The 26,925-nt window shown below is 33.7% G+C and overlaps 1 non-coding gene and 1 pseudogene across 1 annotated transcript; one reads left to right on the forward strand and one right to left on the reverse strand.

Annotated features, from left to right (window-relative positions):
- The first annotated feature begins 19,069 nt into the window (after nucleotides 1-19,069).
- Nucleotides 19,070-19,266, forward strand: LOC128282960 (U2 spliceosomal RNA). Its single transcript, XR_008273308.1, has one exon. It is a non-coding gene; the product is annotated as a U2 spliceosomal RNA (small nuclear RNA).
- A 562-nt stretch (nucleotides 19,267-19,828) lies between these two features.
- On the reverse strand, nucleotides 19,829-25,216 carry LOC128282001 (protein TRIGALACTOSYLDIACYLGLYCEROL 2, chloroplastic-like; annotated as a pseudogene).
- Nucleotides 25,217-26,925: the final 1,709 nt, after the last annotated feature.

Raw genomic sequence — 26,925 nt, forward strand, 5'->3', positions numbered from 1 at the left:
TCAATTCTAATTAATTTAACTAAAATTTTTAAGTAATAAATGTTAGTTAGATTATAATTATTTTCATTACTTAGTTTTATCATTTTAAATTAATGGCTCTGAAGAGAAAATATGCTTTTGAGGCATTCAACGGTAAATGTAAAGGTGTGTTATTTAAAAAAAATTAAGATGTGAATTTTGTTAATTAATTATTAAGTTACAAAATAAAAGAGTGATCGTGAATTATAACTAACTATTAGTTTTCTTTACTCGATTAATTAAATTATTTTTATTTTTCATAAAATTTTCAATAAAATTACAATTTAATAATATATAAGTTCAATTTCATGATAATCGATATTAGATTGAATTTTAAATAAATAGTATTTTGAAAATATTTTAAAATATAAATATTATAATAATTATACAAAATTCTATATTTATATATAGTTTATAATTTAATTTTAATTATTAGCTAATGAATATAGATTGTTAATTTAATTTAAATATTGTGACCATTATTTATTGCAACATTATTTATATTTTTAAATATTTAATTTAGTTTTTAAAGTTGCAATGGTTTATTGTATAAAATTGTTAGTTGAATTATTAAATATAGGTAAATTAAAATGGCTTATTATAAAAATATAACTTGCAAAACACCATCGAAAATTATATACAGAAGGTAGAAGGATTTATGTTGCAGTTTTCTCCACCACAAATGTTTGCTTTCTTTCTTACCATATGTCAAATTTTTAAAGTGTAAACACCTCGATAAGATTTAATATATAAAATCAAAGTATTTATTTGTTCTATTTGAATTAAAACATTAAAATAAAATAATTTTTGGTCCTGAACTTGATAATTAGGTCTACTTTGGTAACTATACTTTTTTTGGTCCATTTTGATCTTTGAATTTGGCAACTACATCTATTTTGATCCTTGAACTTGGATTATGTCAAGTTTTGATGATGTGACTAGTGTTACAAAACATGATAGAATTGAACGGACTGTGAATTGATCAATATAACTGTCCAAAAAAGGGGTTGAACAGATTAACTTAGAAATTGCTTGAAATTCCTAAAAATCGAAAATTAGGACAAAAAATGATAGTTGAACATGTTGAATTGATTAACTTAGAAATAGCTTGAAATTAGTAAAAATCGAAAATCATGAAAAAAATTGATAGTTGAATAGGTTGAACCAAATTAATAATTTTTTTTTAGATTTTTATGGATTTCAACTATTTATTTAATTATTGTTGATTTGGTGATCGAATAGATCTAATTGGTTGAATTGGGAACCAATGGTCTGACCTATTCAACCACTAGTCTAGTAACTGCCTATAAACAAATTATAGCTTATAGTAAAATATAACACCAAAAATATATAGAAATTCAGAACGGCGGTGTCTGCAAGTACATTGGTCAAATTGTAATATAGTTAGTACAATGAAACACTTGGAAGTTTTCCGAGTATTGTACCCAAAGAGGATAGAAAAATCATGAAAACTTTTTTAAAATAATAAGTCTAAGTATTAGTAATTAATTCCTATATTATGATAAACCATAAAATAGATTAAAGAGGGAATTTAAATAACTAAAATAAGAAAATTAACTCAACAAACCAATCAAGAAGATTAACTCACTTTAGGGTTTGTAATTAACTTCAAATTAGGGTTTTAGGGTGGATTAACTATCGATTAACCAATTATTACATCCCAGCCTCTAATTAACTAATTGATTGATTGATACTCATTTATCTCTTGACCTCACTTTCTCAACTAGGATAAATTATGATTTGCTCTGTTTGACTTATCTCCTGACCTCGTCTAGCCTATGATAATTTCCTAGGCTTATCAATCCTAGTGGTTTTAGAACACATAATCTATACTAACTAACCCTCTCGGAAAAACCCTAAATCCTCTGTTCATCATATCCCCATGCACTCGTTAATCTCCTTAAGGGATTTAGCCACTCATGTTATTTATAATCTCGACGTTAATTGAATAAATCATGTGAAGAAAATAATTGATTCTGTAATAGCCCATTTTTTAGTGGTATTGAAAATAGTGGTTTCGGGACTACAAATCTGACGAGTAAGTTAGTATAATTAATATTTAAATTACACGAGTCAATATTAATTTTATAATGAATTTTGGTTTGAGGAATTTTAACCAATTGAATTAAAAGTTAGTATAAGTGGTTCGGTTCAAAAGTCAAGTGGTTATTGAAAACAAGGTATTAGGACCTCGTTTCCGTAATTTAAGGTCGTAAATATTTTTATTAAATATTTACAGAGTCGTATTATAGGTGAATTGAAGTTTGGTACAGTAATTTTGACGTTTGGTTGCTTAATTAAGGTAAAAGGACTAAATTGTAAAAGATGTAAAAGTTAATCGCTATAGATTTAAAATAGTAAAGGGATCAAAATGGTGATTAGACCATGGTTAAAAATTCCAAGCGTGTATATAATTTTGGGCTATTTTCTCATTTACTCCTAATTAGTTTAGGGTTAAATTAAAATTAAGCTTGTTTAGTTTAAAATTTGAAACAATTGAAGGACCAATTGTGGAATTAAACCTTTCTTAGATGGTAATTATACCATATACTTATGTTATGGACATTTATGGACATATTTTAATGATTTTATAAGTTATAATTTAAAGGTTAAAATTGTAAATAATTTAATGGTAGGTTAAAATTAGAAAATTAAAGGTTGAAATAATCTTTTTCCTTTCCTTTTTCTTGTGGTGAGAACCGAATGGCCATTGTTAGGACTTGAAAGCTCCGTGCAAGCTTGTGTTCTTCAATTGGGTGAGTAAACCTTTCTCGTTTTCAGTAATTTTTATGTTTTCGAGCTCGTATTAGCTTAATCTAGCTAATTCAGAGACTAATTTGTAAAACTATCAAATTGTTTTGGATTATTTCATTGATGAGATTGAGTTTTCTTGAGGTTTTGTGCTAGACTATTAAGCTTGGTTGTAAAATAAGATTATTTTGTAAAGTAATTTTTGGAAATTTTAATGTTTAAGGACTTAAATGTGAAAGTGGTAAAAGAAAAAGGATTTGTTATGAAGTAGCTAAAAATATGGGCTGTAGTGAAGTGTTATACTATTCGATTGAGTTTGATTTTAGTTAAATTTGGTTAAATTGCAAGATTAGGGCTTAGAGACTAAATTGCATAAAAGAAAAATATTGGAGAAATTTTGTAAAAATTTAAAAAAGGACTTAATTGCATAAAATGAGTTAATTTACTGTTGGGATTAGTTGATTGAATGAAATTATTATTCTAGATCAAGTATGGATTGAAAATCGAGGCGTAAAGAAGTTACAAAATAGTCCTTGTACCTTATCGTGTTGCAGTTTAGTCAGGTAAGTTTTTAATATTTCTTTTATGTTACAATGATTCCATATATATTACATGTTTATTATAATTAGATCCAACGTTAAACTTAATTATTGAATTATTTGAGAATAAATAATACATGAATATGGTGAACACATGATGTTTCTGAATAATAGGCTTTGTGCCAGTGTGTTTATCGGGTTTTGTGCCTAACAAGCTTTGTACAGATGTTATCCATCAGTTCTTGAGCTGGTGATACAGATCTTAGTGATGGCTAAGATCCTGCATCTGTTGCAGATTCTATATAGCTTGTGTGAGTAGCATTGTGAGCCGGTGATTATTTAGCAGGTACTATGTACCATTGATACAAACCGTAATGATGGCTTGAGATCCTGCATCTGTTGCAGATTCTTTGCAGCTCGTGTGATTAGCATTGTGAGCTGATCAAAACTCTGAAATTAACTCGAATGAGTGATACCCTCCGATTACCTAAGATTAGATCTTATTAATATGATGACTGAGAATGTGATGTGAATTAATGCATTGTGTAATACTCACCTATTGTGAGCTGTGTTTGACAGGAACTTCATTATTTAATCTTATAATTTGATCTATTATGTTAATTTGGTAAGATTTATCATTTAATTTAGTGAACTTACTAAGCTTCAAGTAAGCTTACTCATGCATTATCCTTTGTTTTGTAGATTACATTTTGTGATCGGGAGATTGGATCAAATCGCAGAATCACACTATCTCAAGGATTCTTTTGGTAGATTTTGTAAACATTTGGCTTATATGGCATATAGTAAGGCAAATGGTTATTATGGTATAATTCATGGCTATGTGTGATGTTTTGTACTTGATGAATGAATGGTAGTCTTTGTGGTATGATTATTAACCGTAAGTAAACTTGAGTAGGTGGTAAATATGGTAAATGTCATATTAAGTTGGAATGATGTGTTTGGAATGTGTTAGTTGGTGCATATTATGGCTTATAAATAGTTGCTTGATAACAAGTAGCATGAACGTTATAATGTGTTTGGTACATGATATTTTGGTTGGTTTTAGATGAATGGAAATTGTAACGCCCCAATTTTCGGGAATTCTGTGAATGTTGGCATAGGTTTAATTATGTTAGTGGGCCTCTAGAAAGCCCAAACTTAAGATAGAACCCGACAATTTTAGTTAATTTTTGTTCCATAAGAAAAAGGGGGTGAAATTATGAAATAGGACCTATGTGAAAATGTTTGAAAATGCTATAGGCTAAATTGAAGTGGCCAAATAAATAGGAGTGCAAAATAGGATGATTTGCATGACAAACCTCCCATTTTACATGAAGTGGCCAGTCATCATGTTGTTGTAGACAAAATGTACACTTGATATCCATAATTTATGGTACAAATTGATACAAATTGATAATAGGTTAGGTAAATGTTCCATGATAATGGGTTAGGTAAATGTTTCATGATAATAGGTTAGATAAATGTTCCATGATAATGGGTTAGGTAAATGTTTCATGATAATGGGTTAGGTAAATGTTTCATGATAAGAATTTCATGTCTTTTGTATTAAAGAATTAAATGGATGAAATATGAAGTTTTATTAAAAGAAAAAGGGGTGAAAAGAACAAAGTTTTGTCCATCTTTGTTCATCATAGCTGAAAGTTAGAGAAGAGAAAGGAGAGGAGAAAGCTCTTGAGTATTCGGTCATTAGGAGGAGGAAAATTGAAGGTAAGTTCTTGGTACCTTGCTTCTATTTTGAGGTTCATGAGTTCTTCTTGATTCTACCTTAACTCTTGAAGTATATTTTGATTTTAGTTGTGTTGTGAGCATTTAGTCATGAATTAAAATGAAGGAAATGGTTGTTGTTTCATATTCTTTTGATGAAAAATGGAAGATAGGTGAAGTTGAGCCAAACAAATGAGCATGCATGTGCCTTAGATGTTAAAGGGAAAAATCAGCTAACATGTTGTGCTTTAAAATGATGAAATGGAGATTATACTTAAGTAAAATCATAGATATGTGATGATTGATTGGTGATATACATGTTTAAATAACAAGCATGCAAGTTAGGTGTGAAAGAGTGATTTGGTAATAAATCTGCTTGGGACAGCAGCAGTAACGTGACTTTGGAAAATCACCATAAATTGTGGGAGATGAATTAGAAGCTGAATAAATTATGTAATTAAAGCTTCATGAGTCTAGTTTCAAATGGAATAAACAAGAACATATTTTGAATTCTGTACAATGAGAAATTTGATTCGTAATGAAGGGTGGTCAGATTAGTCAAACAGTGAAACATGGGAAACTTTGTGAAAATTCTGGTATTGATTGGATAAACCAAAAATTCTGAAAATTTTATGGATAGAAGATATATGAGTCTATTTTCAGGGAAAATTAACGGTACTTGATTTGGAGTTTCGTAGCTCCAGTTATAAATAATTTAGTGACTGTTGCTCAGGAAGACAGCTTGCAGTGAAATTATGATTATGTGGTAAACATTGACAAAAATTTGTTAATGAGTTGTTTATTGATTTCTTATAAGCTTACTATGATCTGTAGGTGTGGTTGGCTGAATATTGTAAGGGGTTAATACGTAGTTTGTATTTGAATAGTTAGATTAACGTGTTAGTAATCCAATTGTAGGCGGTTCGTGTGTGGATCTCGTCAATATATCGTCATAAAATGTGTGTAACTAACACCCTCTTTCTTAGTCTGGATCGGCAAAAGTCGAAAAGTGAAATGCCGAAAACCGGTATTTTGTAGATTTGCGAGTGTCGCGAATGCTCGTGAGGTAAATCGATTAATGTTTTTGGTAAGCTGCAAAATTTGGACTGCAAAGTGCATGATTTCTGTGCCCTCGATATTTTTGGGCTTAATGGGCCAAAATTGGAATGATGGGCCAATGGGCCCAATTCGGTAAGAACCCTCGGTACGTGATTCTGTTAGTACGTGAAAAGTAGGAATATGCGTGAAAAACCCTAAAATAGATAAATTATTGAAATACCTTTAAAAGTGGAAAATTTACGCTTTACCCTAGGAGATAAATTACCAAATACCCCTAGGGTTAAATTGACTTAAATGCATGTTTGATTGTTGTTATTTATGCATGCCATGTTGTTATTATCGATGCATGGGACCGGATATTGACGAGGAAGTCTTGAAAGTGGCTTGTCCACGTCTTGGAGGCTTTGCCTCAATTCTTTGATAATGAGCAAAGAATCTTTGCAATCTGTGGAGTGTTAAATTTGGGTGGGTTGAGCTATTCCCACATGGAGTGTATGGCTGGTACGGGTGGAGTGTAGTGGTTGGTGGGTTGAGTAGTCTCCCAAATGGGCTTGCATATGTTTACTGATGTTGCATGTATTTTGAAATGGGCCTATGGGCCATCTTCATTATCTGAATAAGGGCTAAGGCCCGGTTTATTATAATCTGAAAGGGCTCGCCCATACCACTATTACTGAATGGGCTTAGGCCCAATGGGCTTGAGCTGACTTGGGCTTTGAATGGGTTTTCCTTACACCGAGTTTCCCCAAACTCACCCTTTTATTTTCGTCCACGCAGAAATCCCCAACCATAGTGGGCTTGGAGTCGTGAGGGAATTGAGATGGCCACATTGCTCAAAGTTTGATTTTCTTCGGTGAACTGGACATCCTTTTAATTACGTTTGAGGTTTTGGGCTTTTAAATGTAATAAGGCCGCTTATTTATTTTTGATGGTTTTTAATATGTATTACTAAGATAGGTAATACTTGTTTTAACTGTTGAAATTGGATAGCTTTAGGGCGCGTTTTCAAAAACAACAATTGATTTCAAAATAACACGACAACAAGCAAAGCTTCCGCAATGAAAGTATTTTCCAAGTTTAATCACTTTTCCTAAAAATGACTTAATCAAATCGGTTTCCTAGAAATATCCATGACGTTAAGGTGTGGCAATGGCGGTATGCATGTCTAGGATTGGATCCGAAGGAGCTTGGTACTTAAGCGATCCGATGGACTCACCACCTCTTTTCCGGTTTCCTACCGGTGCATGCTTCCATTCACTTTAACCCTTAATGAATTAATCTTTTGAACATCAAGTACGATTTTTTGGACTTAAAATGGAAATTTTTTTTAACGTTTTTGATGTGGCATGCCGGATCCGGTCATAACTTTTGGGCCGGGTTTGGGGTGCTACAGAAATTGTATGTTTTGATTAATTTAAAGTGTGTTTATAGACTTATGAATGTGTGAAATGAGTTGGTATAGATACCTATACAATTGTATGAAGAATAGGCTTGGATTTGGTTACTTTTACACACACATGGCCTGGGACATGAGCTATCTCACGGCCATGTGTCACACACGGGCGGCCCATACGGGCATGTACCCTGAGCGTGTCAGGTATAGGATTCAAACGGGCTAACACATGGGCATGTGAGCCAAGTCAGTGAGGTACATAGGTAAGCACATGGTTGGACACACTGGCGTGTGACCCTTATAGGTGAAAATTTTCAATTTTTCCTAAAATTTTCTGATTTGCTCCAAATGGGTCCCTGATTGCTAGAAAACTATTTTTAAGGTCACATAGGCTCGAGTTAAGGTCCGTAAATGCATGATTTATTCCATTCTTAATTTCTTATGTATTTATTAAATTAATTTCTATTGGCTATAAAATGTTCCATTTTGTACGGTAATACTCCGTAACCCTATTTCGACGACAGAAATGGGTTATGGATGTTATAGATTCAAAAGAGAAACAAGAGTTGGATAATCAAGGATTTTAATCGAATGGAGAACAAAGTAGCAAATCAATTGATTGGAATAAAGAAATAAGTCGAATGCAAAGAAGAAATAATTTTGAAATACTTTAATAAAATAAATAAACTCTTGGATCGAAGCTGATTCTAATAGGAAAAACAAATAAGTCATGAAAAGCCGAAAAAAAAATCTAATCTTACTTTTAAACTACTTTGGTTTTTGAGTGCGTCTAGGATGACTTAGTTAGATCAAACCCCTAATGTCTTATTTACAGAAGTGTTGGTAGCCCAAATTAGGTTTTCGACACATCCTAGGTCTTCGTATAAAGTTGATTGCACAGACGAAAATAACATCGGCATACTTGGGTAGTTTGTTGAGTTGTGTAGCACCATGCAATGTCTATGGCACAACACAACATGCAAATTCTGCCTTGTGTCGTTCGTTTCATGCTTTGATGTCTCGAAAAGCTTTTGCACTCGTCCCTTGCTTCCACGTCAATTGGACCTTTAAATCTTCATCCTACACACTCAATTGAACATATTAGTACTACCTAAGGCTCATGCCGGCCTATTGGGTCACAACACTAATAAAACGTGTTAAAAAGATGCTTATTTTATTAATATTTAATCCTAAGGCCTAAATATGGAAAACATAATATAAAATACTATATTATTTAGAAAACAAGCTCCTTAATTGCAGAATTGACCTGAATTAACTATTACATTTGATGATAGGTCATCTAGTTATTAAAACAATAAATGTGATACTTTGAAATTGTTCTACATCATCGTTTGAAAATTTAAAAAATGTGACACAATCTTATAGTGCCAGATCATCGAGCTTTTATATTTTTGAACTTCAAGGATAAAAAAGAACTTAGTTGATAAGTTCAAATACCAAAGTGAGCAAAAACAATAATGTACCAAAATGAACTTAGTTATCAAATTCAAAGGTCAAAAATTAAATTATATAATTCAAACATATTAATTAAGATTGGATACTAGAATTAAGGTATTTAAAATATTGAACAAATTTAACATTGTAAACATTGTACATTTATTTTACTCATAAGCGATAAAGCATAAAAATATGAGGTCTAGCTCACCATGTTGTAATCCCATAATGCCATGTTAGTCAAATAAATTACTATTGAAATAGTTTAAAATATTATTGGGATAAATTACACTATTAGTCACTCAATTTTTCGTGTATTCATGTTTTGGTCATTAAATTATAAAAAACTTCACTTTCATCACTAACGTTTTCAATTAGTTCTTTGGTCACTTTCCCTTAAGTCCTTAATAAAAATGATGATGTGGCTTCTTTAATTAGTATATAACACATTTAGTCCTAAACAATTGCATATTCTATTAATTTGATTCTAATTCTAAATAATTTAATAAATTTAACCATCCACGTATAAAAACTCAATCAATTTGGTCTTCAAACATAAGTTTATCGCAAACTAGAACTATGATTTAGATTCAACTCATACCAATAAATTTCAAAATATAATGTTAAATAATTGGGCACAGTGCAGCTGCAAGCTATGCAGACTGACTTGATTTTCCATGTATTATTGTTGTTTGCTATTGAGTGGTGACTGCACCACAAGTCTAAGTTCTACATCGTATCTATGTTTGTATTCATTTCATCTACAACATCGTCGTCCAAGAGTAAAAGTGAGCAGTGAAAGCTATGTAAGTCAACACAACACAGTTGTTATATTGACATGCCTAGTCTGTTAGGATTACAAAACCTCAGCTTCTAGTTTCATGATTTTACTTTCCTCGAAAGATTTATTTTTAATTTTTTGTTTATTTCATGATTTTCACAGTTCACGAAGCAGACGATCAAGCTTTTATGACAATTGAAGGGAAGCATTGATCGTGTAGAAGTGGAAAGCAAATCATACACATGGTGTAGGGCCAATAGATAGATAGTTTTAGATTTTAAAACATGTAATTAAAAAGACTATATGTTTGGAGCTTATTATGCTTCTGATAAAAAGGTGTGATCAGATTTGAATTTCATGTTTATCAAAGAAATGGAATTTAAAGTTGAACGGTATATGGCTGATAATTGGCAGGTGAAACGTCAGCATCATAGTTTTTCCTCATTCCGTTATATTAATATGCCTGAAAATGACCTTCCTTGTTACAATATTCTAAAATGGTTGGGTTTATACTTGGTATCTGCATTTCTCTGATCATGATCTTCCATTTGGAAATACGCCCTTTTTTTTAATTCATTGAGTTAATAATAATAATGATGATGATGATATTTTTATTAAAAATTGATAATAAAATATAAAAAAAGTCACTTGATTAAATTGGAAACATCTCAAATTAACCCTCTTCTCATTTGGTCTACGAAAATTAATATATAAATCATGCTGCTTGTATTTAAAGGTTTTGCTTAAGTGGAAGAATAGCTTACTAAGAAAAACTAAACACTTGTAAGATATTTGAGCTACAAAGGGATATAAAAATTGTATACTTTGGCTCCCAAACATTAGAAACAAATCTTGTAGATGTCAATTTTTTATAATAGTGGTTTGGTTGTCATGGTTTTCTCCTACTTGTGTAGCCAATGATGAAAAATGTGACATCTATTGTTAATACCTAAATATTATGCTTGTGTAAGTTGTTATTGCTGCAGGGAATTGTAGGTGAAGCACTGGGCATGGTCAAGTCATCCATGAAAATTCGCTTTCCATGGATAAGCAATATTGAATTTAAATCTCCATCACCAATTCCCAAAGAAGAAACACAATAATTTCTATCAATTTGATTCTGTTTAAAATGTAAGAAAATATAATATCGTATGTAGTATTAATATGTCAGTAACAATGATAATGCAATACAATGCAGTAGCAATAACACAACAGAATACCTGTAATCGGACGAAGTTAAAAATTAGAAGAATTTTGTTGAGGTCTGTATAAACAGTTTTCTTAAGACAGATTAGACCTCTCCTCAGTGCTTTGAGTAAATAATGTTAGACTTCTTTCTCCCAATGTACAACAACAAATGATCACAGTAGTAGCATAACAACAGTGATCAATCGAACACAATCTTGTCTTTCTCTATTATCAGGAGAAATAAATTTAGAAGGAATTTTTTATATTGATAGTTTTTGATGATATATTTTTGAAATCTCCTAACTTGGCTTTATATAGAGGAGAGGAAATGAATGAAGATATTTGTTGAAAAATTAACAAACATGAGTGAATAGAGAGAATGAATGAAAAAATTCAATATTAAATCAAGAGATACATTTTTCCAAAGGATATATACAACTGTATGGAAAAATGCAATATTAAACCAAGAGATTCAATTGTTTAATTTGAGTATCAATTTATCATTCATCACTCAATAATTATTTTCCAACAATCCCCCACGTGAATGAAATTGATGGATCAACGAGACTCAAAGACTCAAAGAGGTGATAGATTCTACGTTTGGTATTTGCGTAGGATAGGTGGGCATCAACCCTTGAACCTTCTTTTGTGAAAGTATATTTATTTTACTAGTTGACCAGTAGACACGATGACCTTGAACTGTTCTGCCTTTTGTGTAAACGATGATATTCCTCACGCAAATACCTCCCTGGCAAGATTTTTGGTTCTCATGAGTATGTTCATATGGCCGTGAACATCCTACTGGTTCTACAAGAGCTTAGAGAATTATGCCCCAATAGTCTTCTTGAAGCGGCCGTACTTCACTCTCACATAGGTGACTTATGTTGTCTGTTTCACCGAAATAGAAAATTGTCATCGAAAGCATTGGTTAACCTTTTCCACGTTTTAATCACTGTTTTGATCATAGTCTGCAGATGACAATTCTCTCTACATATAGTTGGCACGTTAGCTTGCTAGAAACAAGTTCTTCGAGGATATGCATGAACACAAGCAACACATATGGACTCATAACTGAAAAAAAAAACAAAAAAAAAAGGAAGAAGAAGAAAAGGTCCATAAGTGTTTTAGGATATAAGCAATCACTGTCAGGTTTTTAAACTTTTTAAACTGGATGAGCTGTAAATGGCCTACATAGAATAGTTGCCTCTTAGATGCCCAACTATTTCCTTTTATTAATTTGTGGATTAAGCATTCAGACAGTGTGAGCACTGAGCCTACCAGAAATTAGAGGAACTCCTGCTTACTTACATGCAACTACCAGGTTGAAATCTCTTGAAGAATACAAGATTCACACACACATGCAACAAAAATTTCAGACTTGGCACTAGATCAATTTTCTTAGTTGAAGACTTGAGATATCGTTGGAGCGTTACAATACGTTGTAATCACAATACCAGACATCACCTTTGCAATGAACAAAGTATGTCAGTTCATGTATAAGCCACTTTATCTTCATTTTAAAGTTGTCAAACGGATTTTGAGGTACTTACAGAATACCTTTGATCATGAGTTGGTGTTTACTCCAGCTTCAAAGTTGTCCCTTGAAGGATATTCAGATGCAAACTAGAGAACTAACATTGATGATCGAAGGTTAACTACTAGGTTTTGTATGTTTCTCAATGGTAATCTAGTTTCATGGAGTTCAAGAAAGCAATAGGTAGTTTCTCGGTCGATGAAAGAGGTTGAATATAGGAGCTTGGCTTATGCCACTGCAGAAGTGATTTGGTTACAATCCTTGCTGTCTGAGTTACAAGTGAAAGTCAGCAGCAAAGTAATGATTTGGTGTGATAGTTCAGGAGCTATTGCTGTTGCAACAAATCCGTTTTTACGTTCAAAGTTCAAGCAAGTTGAGTTAGACCTATTCTTTGTTAGAGAAAATATTGTTGCAGGAACACTTCAAGTTGGTCATGTTCCAAGTCAAGACCAAGTTGTTGATATCCTCACTAAACCATTGTCAGCTGGATTCTTCACTAAGTTTAGAATTTAGCTTAGAGTTCTTCGCAGGAGTGACGAGTTATAAGGTAGCAGAAGATAGGAGTTCCCAAGTAGGGGGAATGTTATGGAAATGGCATGTATAACAGAGATTTAGTTAGAGTCTGTTAAGGTAGTTAGAGTTGTTAACAGCTAGTGCAACTGTTTCTGTTTCCAACTAAAGTCTGATGTATTAAATAGCAGACTAATGTCACTGCTATAATCAAGAGAGTTTTCATGAAATGATTCTTTTCAATCAATTGTTTTCACTTTACAATCAATTATTTTGCTGTTTCAATTGATTGTTTTGCTTTTCAATCGATTGTTTTCGCTATCTACTGATATCTCAACACATATCCATCAAAACAGCTACAAATCTTCCTATTCAAAATAATGTCACTTGCAATTGTGCTTTGAAATTCTTTTTCTGACTAAACAATTAGTTAATTAATATTGGAACCCACCCATTGTTTGAAAAGTCAAAAAGGGTGGGCACCGAAAGTAGAAAGTAAGATTGGTTGGCAAGTTGGGTTAAAAGTTGGCATGGGATAATTGCAATTTTGGTCCCTAATTGTATAAGGACATTGCAAGTTGATCCTTGAACCTCAACTATAAATAGGCCTAACCATTTCTTACTTTCTTCATCCCATAATTGCCATTCTCTACTTAAGGCATTATTCTCTCTCCTATTTGTAAATTTCACTTGTAATTTTGGAGTGAAATATATTTGGTAGTGCCCGAGGGCGTAGGCAAAATTTCTTTGAACCTCGTTAAAATTCGGTGTTCTTTATTATTTATTTTGCATATTTTGTGAATGTGATTGTAGTGATTTATTGTGCTATTAAATTATGATAGAGGGATATTCTGGCTAGGAAAGACTTGGTATTTAAATGATCTTCGTGATCTACCTCTCTTTCCTGGGAATTGAATTTATTGTGATTTTTCAGTACAATATTTTTACTCTTTCACACGCTTTCGCGCAACAATTGGTATTAGAGCCAGATTCGTACTTGGAGAATACGATCGTTTATGGTACTATTCACGTATGCAGTACTATTCACGTATACGGTACTGTTCACGTATACAGTAGTTGGGATTGAGAGAAAAATGGCAACAGCATCATCATCAGCGAGGACTACTGTGACAAATGCAAAATTTGAAGTAGAGAAATTTGACGGTACCAATAATTTTGGTATGTGGCAATGTGAGATCCTGGATGTCTTATGTCAGCAAGAGCTAGATATAGCCATTGAAGAAAAACCTGACAAGATGGATGACAAGGAGTGGGTCAAGATCAATAGACAGGCGTGTGGTACAATCTGCCTATGTTTGGCCAAAGAGCAGAAGTACTCTGTCATGAGGGAGACATCAGCGAAGAAGTTATGGGACACACTGGAAGAAAAGTTTCTAACGAAAAGTCTTGAGAATAGGCTTTATATGAAAAAGAAACTTTATCGATTCACGTATGCACCCAGTATGTCGATGAATGACCATGTAAACTCATTCAATAAAATTTTAGCAGACTTGCTAAATTTGGATGAGAAATTTGAAGATGAAGACAAGGCATTATTGTTGTTGAATTCCCTTCTTGATGAATATGATCATCTTACCACCACATTGCTTCATGGAAAGGACACGATCACATTTGATGCGATCAGTAGTGCGTTGTATAGATCTGAGACTCGAAAGAAAGATAAAAGAGATCACGAGATACAACGCAAAAGTCTTAACGATGAAGAGGTCGTTCACACAAAGACAAATCTGGTAGAAGGGAAAGTCAAAGGAGACCCGCTTAAAGATGAATGTGCCTTTTGCGTGAAAAGGGCATTGGAAAAAGAATTGTCCTAAGCTACAAAAGGGCAAGGCTATTTCTAATGCATGTGTGCGAGCATGATGAGGAGTCGACTTTAGCTTGGTTGGAATGGCAATGGCATGTCAAGCGGATGAGTGGATTTTGGATTCGGATGTACTTACCATATGTGTCCTAATAAGGACCGGTTTTCTAGTCTTAAAGAGCTAGAAGGTAAAATTGTTCTTATGGGCAATGATAGTGCTTGTAAGACAATGGGAGTAGGTACAGTCCAATTGAAGAATCACGACGGCTCAATCCAAGTCTTGACAGATGTTCGCTATGTACCTAGCCTGAAGAAAATCTCATCTCATTAGGGGCCCTAGAATCTAAAGGGCTCACAATCACTTTGAGAGATGGATTACTAAAAGTAGTAGTGGGCAATTGACGGTGATGAAAGGTACAAGAAGAAATAACTTGTACTTTTTAAATGGAAATACGATTATTTGATCAACATCAACAGTTTCTACAAAGATGTAGATTCAGAGGCTACCAGATTATGGCATATGCGATTGGGACATCTTTGGTGAAAAACATTGCGGACATTGGCGAAGCAAGGCTTGTTGAAAGGTGCAAATTCTTGCAAAATGGAATTACGTGAACATTGTGTTCGGGCAAGCGAAGAGGGTAAAATTTGGTCCAAGAATTCACAATCTGAAAGGAATTACGGACTACGTTCACGATGATGTGTGGGGACCTACCAAAGTGGCTTCTTTGGGAGGTATGCATTATTTTGTTACTTTTGTTGATGATTATTCAAGAAAAGTATGGGTGTATCTAATGAAAAGAAAAATGAAGTTTTGGATGCATTTACGAAATGGAAGAAGATGGTGGAGACTCGGATGGTCGAAAGGTCAAACGACTTCGATCGATAATGGTACTTGAGTACAAAAGCGATCCATTTCTACAAGTATGCCAAGATGAGGGCATTGTGCGACACTTCACTGTTTGGGATACACCACAACGAAATGGGATGGCGAAACGCATGAATCGAACTATCTTTGGAGAATCTCCGATTCGATGTATGTTGTCCAATCTTTGGATTGGGCAAGGAATTTTTAGTGAGGCGATTACATATCGTGCCATCTAATTAACCGCTTTGCCATCACCGCAATAAATGGAAAAACTCTTATGGAGATGTGGATGTAAATCAAGAATCGATTATGATTCTTTACATGTATTTGGTTCCACTGCATATTATCATGTAAAGAATCTAAGTTAGACCCAAGAGCAAAGAAAGCATTATTCTTGGGTATAACGATGGAGTAAAGGATATCGTCTCTAGTGTCCCGATACAAGGAAGATTGTTTTCGATAGAGATGTGACTTTTGATGAATCAACCATGTTAAAGTACAAGGATTCACAAAAGGATGACAAAACCAGTAGTACTTTACAGCAGGTGGAGCTTGAAAACGATGATCCAGCTAATATTTGAGGGACAAATGATGAAGAGGTTCCTACCTAAGAACCTCTACAGCAACAAGATTCAATTGCATATAGAAGGCCAAGAAGAGAGATTCGTAAGCCTGCTCGCTTTGATGATATAGTGGCCTATGCACTTCCAATTGCAGATGATGATATTCCTTCCACTTATACAGAAGGAAGAAGTAACCCTGATGGTGTAAAGTGGAAGCAAACAATGAATGAAGAAATACAGTCTCTTCATAAAAATAGGACCTGAGAGTTGGTGTCGCTACCCAAGGGAAAGAAGGCAATTAGATGCAAATGGGTATATGCAAAGAAGGAAGGATTTCCCGGTAAAAATGAAATTCGATACAAGGCTAGATTGGTAGCAAAGGGTTACGCTCAGAAAGAAGGAATAGACTATAATGAAGTGTTTTCTCCAGTTGTGAAGCATTCGTCTATTAGGATTTTGTTAGCCTTGGTTGCGCAATATGATCTTGAACTAGTTCAGCTTGATGTGAAGACCGCGTTTTTACACGGTGATTTGGAAGAGGAAATCTATATGACTCGGCGGATGGATTCAAGGTTGCTGGAAAAGAAAATTGGGTTTGCAAACTGACAAAGTCGTTTTATGGATTGAAGCAATCTCCGAGGCAGTGGCACAAGCAATTTGATCAGTTCATGAAAGGGCAGAGGTATACAAGAAGCAAGTTTGATCATTGTGTGTATTTTCAGAAGCTACAAGATGGAACTTTCATATACTTGCTCTTATATGTTGATGATATGCTAATAGCATCTAAGAGCGAGTTGAGATTGAAAGATTGAAGACTCAACTCAATCTCGAGTTTGAGATGAAAGATCTAGGAGAAGCTAAAAGATTCTCGGCATGGAAATATGGAGAGATAGAGCTCATGATAGAGTTAGCTTGTCTCGAAGCGATTTTGAAGAAGGTACTACAAGAGTTTGGCATGAACGAGAAGACAAAACCTGTAAGTACCCTGTTGGCTTCTCATTTCAAGCTTTCGCACAACTATCTCCTTGACGAATACGGAACGAGAATACATGTTGCTAGTTCCGTATTCTAATGCAAATGGTAGCTTGATGTATGCAATGGTGTGTACAAGACCCGACATTTCACGAGCGTTAGTATAGTGAGCGGTATATGCATAATCACGAAAAGGACATTGGCAAGTCAGGAAATGGATTCTACGGTATATTCGAAGACCGTAGATGTTGGATTCTTGTTTAAGCGAGGATAATACACTTGGTAAAGGTGTTATTGGATACGTTGATTCGACTATGCGGTGATTTGGACAAGCGAAGATCAACCACGGTTATATGTTTACACTTTCGGAGGACCAATAAGTTGGAAGTCTACATTACGATCTACGATTACATTGTCAACCACGTAAGTCGAGTACATGGTCATGTAATGAGAGGTTGTAAAGGAGGCTATTTGGTTACAAGGTATGGCTAAAACCTTGGGGTTGGTTCAGAGCATATTAACGTGTATTGTGATAGTCAAAGTGCTATTCATTTAGCAAAGAATCAAGTCTATCATGCACGCACAAAGCATATCGACGTCGATTCCATTTTGTGCGGAAATTATTGAAGAGGGAAAATTTGTCTTGAAGATCAAGACTGCAGATAATCCCGCAGATATGATGACCAAGGTGGTAACAATGACCAAGTTCGAACATTGTTTGAACTTGATCAATATCTGCAAGTTTAACAGTTGAAGAAGGCACTATCAAGTATTGTTGTCAAAGGCGAAAAGAATTGTGTGAAGGTAAGATTATCCTAATCAAATCTTCAAGGTGGAGATTATTGGAACCCACCCATTGTTTGAAAAGTCAAAAGGGTGGGCACGAAAGTAGAAAGTAAGATTGGTTGGCAAGTTGGGTTAAAAGTTGGCATGGGATAATTGCAATTTTGGTCCCTAATTGTATAGGGACATTGCAAGTTGATCCTTGAACCTCAACTATAAATAGGCCTAACCATTTCTTACTTTCTTCATCCCATAATTGCCATTCTCTACTTAAGGCATTATTCTCTCTCCTATTTGTAAATTTCACTTGTAATTTTGAAGTGAAATATATTTGGTAGTGCTTGAGGGCGTAGGCAAAATTTGCTAAACCTCGTTAAAATTACGGTGTTCTTTATTATTTATTTTGCATATTTTGTGAATGTGATTGTAGTGATTTATTGTGATATTAAATTACGATAGAGGGATATTCTGGCTAGGAAAGACTTGGTATTTAAATGATCTTCGTGATCTACCTCTCTTTCCTGGGAATTGAACTTAGTGTGATTTTTCAGTACAATATTTTTACTCTTTCACATGCTTCTGCGCAACAATTAATTTAAAAATTAGTGTAAGATATTAATTCATAAGATGCTTTAATTACGGTAAATGTAAAATGTAACATATTTTATATAAAAAGACATATTTTAATCAATTGTGGTCGTCAACAATTCCCAAAGTAAAGATAGAAAACTTTGCAAAAGTATATAAACAGAAACTTCTTCCATGTAATGTAAACCTTACAGTTTGCGAATTCTTCTTTAGTATTTAATGGCTTACCTACCAATATTGCATATTTGGAAAGGCTAATTGCTTCTTCATCTTTTGACCTATATCAAGCTGCAATAAGAGGATTAGTGTTATAATATCCAAAAACTTTCATGTGCAAATTCACTAACATGCAATGTGCTGTGCAGGAAAAATTATACTAAATTTGTCCATAGCAAAATAAAAGTTCCTTCTGACATAGTCCAAATCCCATATCGAAAGCGCAAGCCAAGGCTATGGCAGAGACGCATTATAAAAGAAATATCAATATGAATTTATGCTCATACTTTTCTCGGCCTTTTGGCTAAGATCAAGTGTAGTATCTGTTCTTATCAGTTTAATATCTGATTCGTGGATCATTGATCCACATGATATTAAATTAATATTTTTAGGGGGAGAACTCATTGACAATAGCTTGCTATTGGGGTTCTCGAGTGTTGTCTTTGTTTTGCACTACTGCATTGTTCTGGCACACCCCTTCGATTGTAGTTTTAACCTTTGTAATCATTTGACGGTAGCTTCTTATTAGGATTCTATTTATGATTGAGGTGGAATTCTGTTTAGACACTATTTCAAGGGCTCTTTAATTTCAATTGCATTTCTTAGTTACTGTTTGCCCTCCTAGATTAGGTTAATTGTTTGAAGTAATGGATGGTATCTAATTTAATTTCTAAAGTTCTTTGAAAAACTATTGTTTCAATTCGTAATTGGTGCATAGATTGCTGTTCAATCATTTAATTGGCTTTTCAGTTCTACGTTCCAATCATTTAAATTGAACCTAGAAGCTATTTGATTTTAATTTTTCACTATTTTACTATCATTGATTGTTAAATACTTCACTAATTCATTGAAAACAAATAACAAATTGAGATAGAACAAATTGAGAGAGATCAATTTACCGAGAAAATTACTTAGTATCTTTATCTACTTGAATTAATACACTGTTGATGTTTATATACTTTAATATGAGTAACTGCCCCTAACCAACTATATACCAAACTAGTTAATTGAATGGTAACAGACTAACAGTCTCTATACTCTATCATTCACCCAGCTTCTCAATAGGTAACACCCGAAGTAAACTTGGAAACTGAGCAAAAGTAGAGACAAACAATGGTTTAGTGAGAATATCTGCGACCTGGTCACAGGCTGGCACTTCACCGACAACAAGTGAACCACTAGCCACCTCGTGAATAAAAAATAAGTCAAGTTCGACATGTTTGAATTTGGAGTGTAAGACCGGATTAGCTGCAACAGCAACTGTGCTGGAATTGTCACACCAGATAGTAGGAGGATCAGCAGAACAAATATGTAATTCTGTTAGTAGAGAAATTAACCAAGCAATATCACTGGTAGCTGTAGCTAAGCTCCGATATTCAGCCTTTGCCGTGGATCGAGAAACAAATTGTTATTTCTTGGAGCATCATGAGACGAGTGTATGACCAAAGTAGACACAATAGCCTGTCGTAGAACTGCGGTCTTCAAAATCTAGACCCCAGTTGGCATCAGCATAACCAACTAAAAAGAGTCTTGGATCGATGAAAATCAGCCCATGATTAATAGTGCCATGTAAATACCTCAAGATACGTTGTAATGCTATGGACTGTAGTAGGGGCATGCATGAACTGACACACATGATTTACCGCATACGCAATATCCGATCGAGTTAAGACGACCTATTGAAAAGCACCAGCAAGACTTCTGTATTGAATAGGATCAGCAAGACGATCACCCTCATCTTTAGACAGAATTGATAAGCTAACCATTGGCGTATGAACACTCTTTACATTAGTCAGAAAACACCTATCAAGGAGGTCCCGAATGTACTTGCGTTAGCATAAGTGGAGACTTCTAGTAGAGGACAGACTGACTTCATACCTAAAAAATTGTGGAGGTCGCCCATATCCTTTAGAGAAAATTCGTTATGTAGCTGCTGAACAAAATAGTTTATTTCATCAGTCGAACTTCCAGTAATAACAATATCATCCACATAAACCAAAACATAGATAATGGACTTGGTTGTAATTTTAACAAACAAGGAAGCATCAGATTTTGCTAAGACAAAACCAGTAGAAATAAGGAACTACTTCAATTTGTCAAACCAGGCATGAGGAGCTTGCCGTAATCCGTACAACGCCTTTGTCAGATGACATACCAAAGGCTCACCATTTGGTCCAAACCTGTTTAAAGACACTATTTTAAGGGTTAATGTACTTGAGGTTTAGTCCAAACCATAGGGATATAATTTCTCATTATTTTCAACTGCATTCCTTAGTTACTGTTTTCCCTCCTATATTAGGTTAATTGTTAGAAGCTATTTGATTTTAATTTCACTTTTACGATCATTGGAAATCTAATAAGCATCTACTGTTCGAAGTTCAAATCATAGAAACAATGCTTAATATGTGTATATAACATTTACATGGCTTCACACACATGGTGCCGTGTTCTTCGACTAAATACCATGTAAATTAGTCTTCAATCGAGATGGAGTTTGGAACTTGTACACTAAGGCTGTTGTCTTTGTGAAGCTGATGGAGGATCTTCATCAATTGAGTGAATTTTAAACTCAGAGGTATTAGAGTAAGATAAATGCTTGACTAATCTCAGAGGAAGACTTGAAGTGAAAGATTGTCTTTATGGTGGCATTCTTGTGAATGTCTCATGGTGTCTTTGTGGTATTGTTCTGCAACACCGACAACATGGCTAATGCCTAGGCGAATGCCGAGTTTTGATCATGCTGCGTGTGTTTGCGTGGTGGTGATTTTTCTCTAGTTGACATTTAGAGCTATTTTATATGGCTTGTTTTATATGGTTTATTGGTGTTTTCTGCTTTTGTCTTGGTGTATCGTTTTGGTTGGGGTTTTTTTTAATGTTGTTTTGTCTTTGTAATCCCACTATTTTCAGTGGTTGTTTTATTTCTAATATACTCATTTTGATGGCCGAGGAAAAAAAAAACTAGTAAAAAATTTAATGTGAGGCTTTACGAACCGCTTAATCTAAGAGGACTAGGAATGAAGAAGCTTTATGGGTGGTGACAAAATATGTATTCTTGTTCTTCCAATATTACTAGCATCATTTTCAACTTGTATATTCTAATTTATTTCGTATCAAAACACTTATATTTAATCAGTTTCACCACTAATTATTTAAAAGTCTTTTTTTTTTAAGTTTATATTTTATCAATTAACAATAATCAACGATAACATGACTAAATCATATAAGATATTTGATATAAAAACCCACATAAACACTATCTTTTGATCGGATCACTACAGCAAAATTGACTTTTAGCGGCGTTTTTTTAGGCCTTTAGCGGTGCTTTTAAGCGCCACTAAAACTATTTGTGGCGTTTTTACAAGCGCCGCAAAAAACGCCTCTATAGATGGCGCCGCTAAATTTTGCGGCGTTTATTTGAAAAAAAACACCGCTAAAAGTCATGGCCTTTAGCGGTGCTTTTACCACAAACGCCGCTAAAGGTCATGGCCTTTAGCGGCGCTTTTCCCATAAACACCGCTAAAAGTTATGAAATTTTAAAGAAATATATATATAAAAATATCATGAAAAATATAAAAAATTTAAAATTCATTATCAAAATATTGAGAAGAATAATATCCATGATTTAAATATAAAAATTTTCTATTAAAATTCATTATCAAAATAAAATAAAAATAAAAATATAGAATCAAAACTAAAATAAATAATAAAAATTAGATTAAATATAAATATAGAATCAAAATAATAAAGCACCAAACTTGTATACGCCCACCATTATAAGTCACTAAAAGCAAGAAAAACAAAATGACTTAATTCATGGAATTCACGAATGTTAACATCGACATGAGTTTAAAACTTTGCCTTCGGAAGGATGTTCAAAACCGAATCCACAATAGATCGAAGCGACTCGGTTTCAGTGAAAGTTTCGAATCTGAACTGTGAATTCCAACATATCCCCTACACCACATAAAAAGAACATTGCTTTACACTAAAACTAGCAGATTATATTAGAACATTGTTTACCTTAAAATATGTATAAATTAAAATCAACTAAGGCTAAAATACCTAAGGAAGTGCTTTGACACGCCTACGATAAGTATAAAGCATCGATGCCATCTCCTTCCCATCCGGATAAGTGTGTTACGCCATGCCATCAAATACAAGATCGAGACTAAAACAAAACACTAAAAAGTTTATCAAAATTTTGCAATTAACTTTAGACTCTAACTAGCTTGGGCAAAAATAAGTTTTCTAAACCGTTATTATTTTACTATTACTTTATTGAGCCACAGACATCTTTAAATTTGCTACCCCAAATTCAAGGATCTAGTATGAGTTCATGATGCAACATCTACAATCGTACTTTAAGCTGTAAGAGTAAGGATAGATAGCTTGATAGTGGAGTTTTGGGCATATAGTCCTTTGGGTTTAGGGGCTACAGAGGGTGAGGAAGATAAGGTGGTGGTTTGAAACTAATAGAATTAGGGTTGATTGTAGCAGTAATATAATGTTAGTAGTTGAACACAGAGGTAAAATCATAAAAGTATGGAAGAAGATGACAACGTAAAATGTAAGGATTAACAACATTGTTTGATGCATTCCCAAACATTACCTAGAAAATAAAAACCATGGCCTTTTGAAGAGACCTTTTATTTACATCATCAACTTTTTATTCGATGCTAGAGAAATGAAAAAATTCATAACTTCATTACTTTTAAGTTTCAAAATATTTATGTTCAAATATGATTCGGATGATGAGATTCAAGTGCCTTCAAACAATTCTTAATTATAAGCAAGAGGAAATAAGGTTTTGTGGGTGCAATTCTAAATAGGGCGAGTGTTTAGTACACTTTGGCGATGCACTTTTTAACTCCACAAGTAGAGTTACAAATTTTCCACGTGTCCCATTTCTTTATATATTATTTTTAATTATTTTTATACCCTACATACACTTGTCATAACCCCAACCTAGCGTATGGAATTAAATTCCACCGAGTGTATCAAATATTTTCTCTTCTAAACAATGTTTAGTTATAGCATGTGGGAGCAACACTTTGTGACAAGCAAGGAAGAAGAGAGAATTCACCTTAAATCCTCGAGGCTTGTGTTAGACTTCGGTCAAATTCTCAACCTCCTAAAGCAGACCACTATCACGAAGTTCGATAACAAAGGTTGCACATCTTGACCATGGCTTCAATCGAAAAATCACTACATCAAATTCAAAATTACGAGCATGAGGATCCATCAAAAGTTCGGTTTAGAATGCTTATCCAATCGGCTAGAAAGCGAGGAAACATGTGCGACTTGATTACTTCTAGATTTATGTACATTAGGCTACGATGTGGATGTAATAATAAATCATTTACTATTATCAACAGAACCCAAAGAAAAAAAGAAGATAATGTAGCAGACCCATTCACTTCTTTTGGGCTTACCGAACTATCGACAATATAGTTTAGAAAAAGAAATTTTATCAATAAGACAAAATGTAACAAAGACATTGCACACCTTTGTGAGCGGGGGCTTTGCATCTGAATAACAATGACAGAACGCGCTCGGTAAGTGAATAGGTGTTGGCAATACCAATTTCCTCCATTTGACGAGCAAGACGGGTGACAATCCCTACCAAGGCATCCAGATTTACCCTTGTTCCCCTTTATCTTTTGCCTATCACATACAATTAGGCCTTCCTTAACACATTACGCATCAAGAGGTCCCACGAAGGTGATGGAATTGGATCCGTGGTGTGATGTCAATCAAAGTTTCCATCAAAAGACTAGATTGGTTGACCTCAATCGGTAATTTCGAGGTATAATAATCTTATCATATTCAACCTAAGAATGATAGCAGAATGCTGATGCATACACAAGCCAAGCTAAACCAAAACAAAATGTTACGAAAAAATTATTATCCTAAAACATACCTCAACAACGACTTCTATACTTTTCGGGGAGGGATTAACACGTACAACATTGCCTACAGTCACCCCTCTAATCCTAACAAATTGTTCCATTGCAAATACTAGATGCTGAGCAAATTCAAACACCGTTAGGTACTTAGAATTTAGAACGAATCAAACCCCTCAACCAAGCGGACTAAGTGCAAGCAAGACAAGATGCGACACAAGAAACAACCCAACCCCACCTTCCCAAATGCTTCTACGACCAAACCCAAAATCACTCAATGGACGTAATGTTTGTCTCCAAATATTTGAAGAATATCTAAAACAACGACAAGTGGATTCTTTTGCTCAAGAATCGGGTTGTGGGTTATGCTCGATACTAGCAGACATAGCTCTAACTTTTGCCAACCTCATTCTTAGTTTAGGCGGAAGACATGGCAAAACTTTTGGAGAAGAATGCGGGAAGGTGGTCAAAGTTGAAGATGACAAAGACAGGCATCTTTGGAATCGGACTAATGTATTTCCAACCATTTTCGAAATTGCAAAGCTAAAATGCTATGAATACTTCAAAACCCGAACTGCTAAGAATATTATCCCTTTTAACTAAATACGAGATGAAACAATCTGATTCTCTCTAAATGTTCAGCATGACTAAGGCTTCCATTTAAGCGAAAGGCAACACAATTGAAATTTAATCAGTTGAACGAAGAATCCATTTTTCCAATACAACATTGAAGTTAAATTATATACTTAAAATCCATCAATCACGCTTGAAAAAAATCAAATCAAAGTTAGTGACTCTTGAAATAGCATTAATCACCACCACTTAAAGGAATGAAATTAAGAAGCAAAACCTAGGTTGAAGTTGAAAGAAACAACTCCAAAGATCTATTATATTCAATTCATTGCGGTTTAAAGGAAAGTGAAGAGAAAGAAATCGCGAAGGGGGAAATTAAGTCCTTAAGACGAAAGAAAATTCATCAATTTTTCAACAAGACAATTAGAAGACAAGTGATCGTAGTTCATAAGATATTACCGGTTCACTAATAGGAAGTTCTGAACCTAAGATTTCATAGTGAGAAGCGAAGTAAAAAGAGCGATATTCTTGAAATTTTCTCGATAACCAAACACATTGAAAAGAAGATGTAAGGTTTCGTGAGTGAAGAGTGAGTACCTTCAGAGTGGCTAGGGCTTTTCCTTCACGAATCGAAGGTCAGTAGTTCGGACATTTAAGCGATTCTAAATACATAGATGAGAAAAGAGGAATAACGGCGGGTAAGAGTGAGCGGTATTTTGATTTCCCTTTTTTTTTGGTAAAATAATGGCTTTTTGTGTAGCTTAATTTTTTGCAGCATTTTTAGTATAAACGCCACTATAGTTTAGTTGGTTAAGTTTGCTTGCTCTTTACCTTAGTACCTGGGTTCAAATCTCGTTGTTAGTAATTTGAATCTTTTTTGTACCCCTTCGTACCTTACTCTTTTTTGTACTTGCATTTATTATTTTTAATCAATTAACTCTTCAATATTACATTAATATATATTATTAGTACAATAATATAGACGGATTGACAATTTGAGCTACATATTACAAGTAATACATTAACATTAATATACTGGCACATAATACATTAATATATATTATTAGTACAATAGTATAGAAGGATTCACAATTGATATCTGAGCACATACATAATTTGAGCTACAATATTATGAATATTAAATCGCTAAAGCTAAAATTTTAGAATTGTTGTATAAATTTTAAAATTTAATAAGTGTAAAGGATAGGTGCAATAAATTATACATTATACAAGATTTGTGTTTTTAAGATATTATTAGAATAAAAAATATATCTTATACAAAAATAATGATGGTACTAAAATATACAAAAATATTGCACATAATTCATTCCTTGTTTCATAATTCATTCCTTGTTTCACTATAATAATCTTACAATGGTATTTCTATATATTCATTTTTTTTTGCACTTCAATTTTGTTTTCCTCTATTGTTTCATGTTCACTTGAATGTGTACATTTGTCCACTTCTCAATTGTTTTGTACACTTTGAAAGTTTATCTATTATCTCTTAAATAATTTAAACTATAATCAAATTAAGATTATCTCTTTTACAATTATATAAGAAATCATTTAATATATAAATTAAAAAATACTAATTAATCTAAACCCTAAACCTCTTAACCCCTATCCCATAAACACTAAACTCTAAACCCTTAACCCTTAA

This window comes from Gossypium arboreum, chromosome 10 (assembly GCF_025698485.1).
Source record: "Gossypium arboreum isolate Shixiya-1 chromosome 10, ASM2569848v2, whole genome shotgun sequence".
In the NCBI taxonomy this organism is placed as follows: Eukaryota; Viridiplantae; Streptophyta; class Magnoliopsida; order Malvales; family Malvaceae; genus Gossypium; species Gossypium arboreum.